We start from the raw sequence: 8,065 nt of genomic DNA, 5'->3' as shown, positions 1-8,065 counted from the left end.
TAGAAATACACCTCAAATCCAATTTAGCCATTGGTCCCACAGGAAGAGTCAGAAATGACCTTCAGAAAGCTAGTGAAGGGGCATGGGAGAGGGAAGAAATTAGCTGTCTGTTTGATGCAGCTGTGGATGTCATGGGCTATCGCCTGGAACTTTCATTTTTTTCTTTATTACCTTGCCCAGTGGTTAGATCTGATGCTCTTGAGGCCATCATTAGCGTGCACACTGCTGCTTCTCTGTTCCTAGGTGTTGAAAGTGACCTTCAGGATGATGGAAAACCTTCCCTCAATCCAATGTTATGAAAGTAGCAAACATTTTCCAACATTTATCATGTTCCCTGCATGCTGTGAGGGAGGACATTTTTTTAATTAATTAAAATTTTTAAAAATCTCCCCACACATAAGAAGACTCAGAACTTCTGCTCAAACACCAATAGCTCCCAACATCACCATCCACTTCTGAATGGTGTTGTTAGAAAGCTTTACCTTCTATCAAGCCAGCATCTATGTTGTTGTTGTTTTGGTGGGGGGTAGGTGTTGAAATTAACTTTATTATCAGTGATTGTTGGCTTTCAACCAGCAGCAATTATCCATCTGGAATTTCAAGGGTGGACTTGCCCCCTACTCAGTGCTGTCTTCTTCAAGAGTACACATTGTCTTGTCCTTCCTGTTGACTATCTGACCCTTAGCTGAGCAGGAAGGAGGACTACGGGATCTAACGAGGGTGGAGGAAGCAGCAGGCTAGCAGGAATGGGAACTCAGCCATAATTCAGCTGAGGGGAGAGACCATCACTCAGTTTTCTTCTTGTATCAATGAGAGCTTTGTCAAGACACTGGTGCCTTCGGTTCCTGCCCGGGGACTCTAAGAGCACCCAAGGCACTGGGTCAGGGACAGACAGGGCCTAAAAACAATAAGAAAAGCTGAGAAGATAGCTCAGGAGGTGCAACAGCCCCAAAGGGGAGAGGACACTGCCCCCAGTGCTAGGCAGAACCTGTGAGTGTGGCCTTACTTGAAAAAGGGGTCTTTGCAGATATAATTAGGTTAAGAATCTCAAGATTCAATCATCCTGTATTTAGGGTGGGCCCTATATCCAATGACAGATGTCATAAGAAAAGACAGAGGGAGATTTGTAACAGACACAAGGGAGGCCATGTGAAGATGGAGGCAGAGATTGAAGTGATGTGGTCACAAGCCAAGGAACACCAAGAGCCACCAGAAGCTGGGAGAGGCAAGGAAGGATCTCACTAGAGCCTTGGTAGGGTGCACAGCCCTGCGACACCTTGATTTTGGACTTATCCTGATTTTGTACTTAATGCTGATCAAGCCAGCATCTATATTAATCAACGTATACGTATTGCTCCTAGTTTTGTTCCTGACCCAGTGTCTTGTCCGTGTCTTTCAAATATTCAGAGTTTGGTGTTTCTCCCCTTCAGCTCTTCTTCCTTTCTGGTTTTCAGATCCTTCCACAAGTTGACCCATGGCACTACTCACACTCCAATTTGTCTGAACCCCTTTGAAATGAGATCCAGGAACTAGACTCTGGGCTATGAGAGACTTTATCATATTACCACTATCCAAACGTCAAGCACATTAGCTCTTCCATGTCATCTTCATTACCCATTACCACAAGGACAGGCTGCAACTGTGAACAACATTAATTGGTGTTGATAAAGTGTAGTGGCAGGGAAATGTATGACAAGTCTGTTCAGCAATTCTACAACCTTACAGCTGAGTTTTTTCAAAACTGTAGATTCAAGTAACTTGAAGGTGAATTCACTCTGTAAAAGCCTCGATAACTGAAACAGAAGAGCTGTCCATAGAGCTGGAAGAGCTGGCCAGGGGTTTGCATCTGGGATGTAATGATTTCAAATCCAGGTTTAAACTATCATGAATTATCCTGGACCATCTGTATCAATTAGAATAAAGCAATCTGCCAAACTCCTTTCCAACTCCATATTCTAAGTACTTGAATGTTCATTAGAGATGTGATTTGAGTTTATTTTTTTCCCACATTTTCTGTGTTTTTATTTGAAGTAGACAATTGGATCAGACTAGAGGGACTCAGATTTGTTATAAAGGTTACAGAGTTTACGCATTATAACAACATCAAGAAGGTCTCTTCTATAGTCAGGCAAAGAGTATTTCAAGAAAGGATAACTCTGTTTAATATAATCATTAATATATTATAAATATATATTACTATTGACATCAAATAATGTCTAAAAATGATCACTATAGCTGTGGCACTAGCAGATTAAAATGAACTGAGAAACTCTTTGGCAGAAGGTGGTTCTGTCTTCATGTAACTGTGGAGATATTGGCTTGGATATATGGACAACCAAGCAATTTCAGGAGAAAGGGCATCTGTATGGTCTAACACGCTGAGGCCTTCCTCCAACCTCCCAAAGGTGGATAAACCAGATATGGCAGCCATGCTTGGCCTCAGTCATCTGGCCTTTCTAAAACTGGATTTCTTTCCCACATACACTCCCCTTTCCTGCCATCTCACGCCCAAGTAAAATGTCATCAACTACAAATTGCCATAGACAAGCTCTCACTGTGGAACCAGAGGCCTATGTGGGCCACTATGGGAAGGCCTTGTATAAAAGGCTTATTTGAAAAAATAACCTGTTGGAGAAACCAAGATGGCGGCATAGGTAAACACCTACACTGCTGCCTCACACAACAATTTCAAAACTACAACTAAAAGACAAAACGGACATCATCCAGAACCATGGGAAGGCTGGCTGAGTAGAAATTCTACAACTAAAAAGAAAGAGAAAAGCACACTAAGACTCAGAGGAACTGCAGAAGGCAGAGGTACCGAGGCGCGCATGCGGAGAGGGCTGGCAACTGAGTACGCGGCTGGCTTTCTCAACCGAGAGGGAGACAAAAGCTCCCGACGGCTCTGAACTCCAGTTCCAGGCGAGACTCTGGGGACCCAGACTCATTTGGGGAGAAACTGGACTGTCTGGCAGCAGGAGAAACTAGAGGGCGGCTTTCTCTCAGAAGTGCTTGCAGTGATTACCACAGGACACTGAGACCCAGGGGCCTCTTAGTGCAGGGCTGACGGGAAGCCAAGGCTGTCTGCTCCACCCTGAGACTCCGCCCCATCCAAACTGAGCACAGAGGCTTTTGCAAGTCTTGTCTCATAAGGGTGTTTCCAGCACAGAAGTTCTCCCAGCGTAGACACAGCTGATCCTCACAGCCAATTGGCCTGGAGGTCAATTCCTCGCAGCGATACCAACAATAATCAAGGCTTAACTACAACAAGACTGTGCACACAGTCCACAAAGGGGTGCACCAAGAGTGTCCATCTCAGGTTAACTGGGGAGGCTGAGCCACTGGGCCCTATAGGACACCTACCACACAAAGCTACTCTACCAACTCAGGGAAGCAACGAAAATGCGGAGACAAAGAAACAGATTACAAATGAAAGAAATGGAGGGAAAAAATGACTGGATATAGAGTTCAAAACCACGGTTTTAAGGTTTTTCAAGAATTTTCTAGAAAACGCCAATAAATTTAGTGAGACCCTTGAGGATATGAAAAAGGACCAACTAGAAATTAAGCATACACTGACTGAAATAAAAAATATTATACAGAGATCCAACAGCAGACTAGAGAATCGCAAGAATCAAGTCAAAGATTTGAAATACAAAGAAGCAAAAAACACCCAACCAGAAAAGCAAAGAGAAAAAAGAATCCAAAAATATGAAGATAGTGTAAGGAGCCTCTGGGACAACTTCAAGTGTACCAACATCCAAATTATGGGGGTGCCAGAAGAAGAGAGAGAGCAAGATACTGAAAACCTATTTGAAGAAATAATGACCGAAAACTTACCCCACCTGGTGAAAGAAATAAACTTACAAGTCCAGGAAGCGCACAGAACCCCAAACAAAAGGAATCCAAAGAGGACCACACCGAGACACATCATAATTAAAATGCCAAGGGCAAAAGACAAAGAGAGAATATTAAAAGCAGCAAGAGAAAAACAGTTAGTTACCTACAAAGGAGCACCTATACAATTGTCAGCTGATTTCTCAACAGAAACTATGCAGGCCAGACGGGAGTGGCAAGAAATATTCCAAGTGATGAATAGCAAGAACCTACAACCAAGACTACTCTACCCAGCAAAGCTATCATTCAGAATTGAAGGGCAGATAAAGAGCTTCACAGATAAGAAAAAGCTAAAGGAGTTCATCACCGCCAAACCAGTGTTATATGAAATGCTGAAAGGTATTCTTTAAGAAGAGGAAGAAGAAGAAAAAGGTAAAGATAAAAATTATGAACAACAAATACATATATTTCAACAAGTGAATCTAAAAATCAAGTGAATAAAAAATCTGACGAACAGAATAAACTGGTGAATCTAATAGAATCAGGGGCATAGAAAGGGAGTGGACTGACAATTCTCGGGGGGAAAGGGGTGTGGGGGGTGTGGGAAGAGACTGGACAAAAATCGTACACCTATGGATGAGGACGGGGGGGGGGGGCGGGGGTAAGGGCAGAGTGTGGGGTGGGAACTGGGTGGAGGGGAGCTATGGGGGGAAAGAGGAACAATTGTAATAATCTGAATAAAGATTTATTTATTTATTTATTTATTTAGTGTTATTAATACTGTTATTTGCTTTATTTTTCTTTTAAAAAGGAACGAACCCCTTATCTCCCAGAGTGGCGGGGGGAGGAGTCCATTAAACCACTGTTCACAATCTGAGGCATACAGTCCAAAAAGGAAGCATAGTCCCCAAAGCGATCAGGGACAGAGAGCAAGCTGGACACCTCAGACCTGTTCTCTAGCATCTGTTCAGTTTTCCCAACACTCAAGGAGAGGAAAAGGAAAATGGAGTCACCTTCTGCATAGAGTCTTCCCTGCTGCATAAACCCTTCACTGGTGGACTTGGCCAGCCTGGCCACTGCTGTCCTCCGTTGATGGGACCTTCCCTTTCCATCATTGGTTGCACTTTTGGAAGAGGTCTATCCCTCTCTCCAAAACCTTGAAGGCCAGTTGATCTGTGGCACACGTTGATGAATATTTGAGATTTTAGCTACTCGTGAGTAACCCTAAAGTTTCATGACATGATGTTTGCCATTTTTCTAAAGCAGGAATTTTAGTCTCATGAGCCACAATGCTGCACCCATGTCACAGCATACTGCCCAATTCTCGTTGAGCAACTTAAGGGGATTACTTATACTGTTAGCTTTATTTTCATGCCTTTTTTGATGACTGGGTACATTTATTTTTTTTTATTAAGGTATTATATGTGTACATATCTTACCATTGCCCCCCCACCCCACTCCCATACATGCCCTCACCCCCCCCCCAATGTTTTGCATCCGCTGGTTACTCTTATATACATGCATATAAGTCCTTCAGTTGATCTCTTATTTCCCCCACCTCTCCCTAACCTTACCACTAATTTGACAGTCTGTTTGATGCTTTACTGCCTCTGTATCTATCTTTTTGTTCATCAGTTTATAATGTTTTTCATTATCCCCAAATGAGTGAGATCATGTGGTATTTTTCTTTCATTGACTGGCTTATTTCACTTAGCATAATGTTCTCTAATTCCATCCAGGTGCCTACAAATGGTAGTAATTCCTTCTTTTTTATGGCAGCATAGTATTCCATTGTGTAGATGTACCATAGTTTTCTGATCCAGTCATCTGCTGACGGGCACCTAGGCTGTTTCCAAATCTTAGCTATTGTAAATTGTGCTGCTATGAACATGGGGGTGCATATATCCTTTCTGATTGGTGTTTCTGGTTTCTTAGGGTATATTCCTAGGAGTGGGATTACTGGGTCAAATGGGAGTTCCATTTTCAGTTTTTTGAGGAAACTCCATACTGTTCTCCACAGTGACTGCACCAGTCTGCATTCCCACCAGCAGTGCACGAGGGTTCCTTTTTCTCCACATCCTCGCCAACACTTATCGTTTGTTGATTTGTTGTTGATAGCCACTCTGACAGGTGTGAGATGGTATCGCATTGTCGTTTTGATTTGCATCTCTCGGATAATTAGTGACTTTGAGCATGTTATTTTAAAAAAATAACCTGTTGAGGTTTATCGTTTTATTATTTATTTTTAGAAAAAAGAGAAAATTTACAAGATGCAAAGGTCTCACACAATACATTATCATTGGTGACAATTCTCTTTACACCTTAACACAGGCCCTGGCTTGGCCAGTGTTGGGAAGAACATGGACAGCATGAATGCATTTGAGACCCATGGTGGACAAGCAGAAATGAACCACAGTGTGAAAGGAGAACTCGATGAGAAATGATGTTGAGCCAACTTGTTCCAAAAGTAAGCCAAGACATCATAGAAACTAACAAAACCTTCTTGTGAGGGAGGTGCAGGTGTATGCACTGCAGTGCACAATCCCTGCACTGGCAGCATGCACTTCCTCCCTTCGACCAGACCACAGCAACAACAGAAAACAGTAATGTTCCTTTGGTGTGTGTTTCTTTTGCAGGGCTCTTTAGGTTCCCAATTTCTTATTTCTGTCTTCCTTTTCATGATTCCGTTCCAAATTCTTAAAGCAGTATAGGTGCTTAGCATCTTTCATGGATTTTTCAGGATCCATTTCTGCCAATGATAACGCACTAAAAAGAATAAAATAAGACACTTAACTCAGAAAGGGCCCAATACTTGCCTTCAAATCCTATTAAAAGTACTACTAAGCATAATAAAAGAGCTGAAGGTAACCTTTTTTCAAGTACATACAATGAAAATAGCATGACAGGGTTTCACTTTACTGTGAAAAATCTGCCATGTTGTCATGTATAAATTAAATGCCTTCTCACAAGAGTTTCAACTTATTAGACTTCATTCTTAGAGTTCAAAAAGATACCAAACCAAATATCTGGGAATTAAACAACACACTTCTAAGTGATCTCTGTAGCAAAGGGAAGTCACAAGGCAAATTAGAAAACATTTTAAAGTGAGTGAAAATGAAAGAAAATGAAAATATAATATAGCAAAATTGAGATACTCACCTAAGGCAGTGCTTAGAGGGAAATTCATAGCATTAAATGTTTATACCTTGGTTCTCAAACTTAATTCATTCTGGGAGGCTGTTCAAGAAGCGATTTGTTCAAAAACTGATTCATTTTTCCCCATTAGAAATAATATAAATTGAATTAACCCGTACTACTGGTAGATCCCCAAATGATTCCCTGTTTTAACCTTTCTTATAGACAGTACATGTCTAATACACTGTTTAATCTATAAATAAACACTTCTTTTCTTAAATTTATCGAACCACCCCCTACTAGCCTTACACCAGTGGTCGGCAAACCGTGGCTTTGCCGCTATGTTGACGAATGAGTTTGCCGACCACTGTCATATACTACCCTTTACCTCTTTGCACACAATATGCCACAATTGCCTAATCCTCACAGCTTCCAACTACACGGTAACATTTAGTCTAGTCCAGTGGTCGGCAAACTCATTAGTCAACAGAGCGGCAAACCGCGGCTCGCGAGCCGCATATGGCTTGCGAGCCGCGGTTTGCCGACCACTGCCTTACACCAATCACTTTTAGCACTCAGTCCAGGGGGTCTTTCAGGTCAATATGCAGCATCTTCACTTGTTCATAAATCATTGCCTCCGAAATGCTGTCACTGGCTAACTGCTTTTTGTTTATCCAAATCAACAACAGTTTTTCTACCTCTTCATTAGGCTGTGACCATTATTTCTTTCATACCCTTAGCAACATTAGTACTGCTGATGGCCTCTTTATGTTTTAAAATTGAACTAATGGTTGATTTTGCCAGCAACAAAAGCATCTCTCTTTTATTTATTTATTTTTTTGTTGTTGTTGCCTGAGAGACTGCAGTTTGGTTCCACAACCAAGACATTTTTTCTGTGAACAACTTGATGGAGAACCGAATTGTTGGAGATGGGAGAAACGAGGTTTGACTGCATTAGGGAAAAAGAAAGCTGTCAAGCCAATAATTTGAGTTTCTACCTTAAGGAACTAAAAGAATAAAAGCAAAGTAAACCGAGAACAAGCAGAAGTAGGAGAATAATAAAGACAACAAAAGCAAATGAAATTTCAAACAT

At 41.7% G+C, this 8,065-nt stretch overlaps 1 protein-coding gene across 1 annotated transcript in view; it reads right to left on the bottom strand.

Moving 5' to 3' along the window:
• Positions 1–6,040: 6,040 nt before the first annotated feature.
• DTD1 (D-aminoacyl-tRNA deacylase 1) overlaps positions 6,041–8,065 on the bottom strand; it is a 196,425-nt gene continuing 194,400 nt past the window's right edge. Inside the window, exon 6 of the mRNA XM_080684541.1 lies at positions 6,041–6,603. The gene's annotated coding sequence lies outside the window, so the exon portion shown is untranslated. The remainder of the gene's footprint in view (positions 6,604–8,065) is intronic.

Source organism: Plecotus auritus, assembly GCF_963455305.1.
Source record: "Plecotus auritus genome assembly, chromosome: 8".
Classification (NCBI taxonomy): Eukaryota; Metazoa; Chordata; class Mammalia; order Chiroptera; family Vespertilionidae; genus Plecotus; species Plecotus auritus.
Note: the sequence above shows the minus strand (reverse complement) of the source record. Positions and strands in the feature narration are given on the sequence as shown.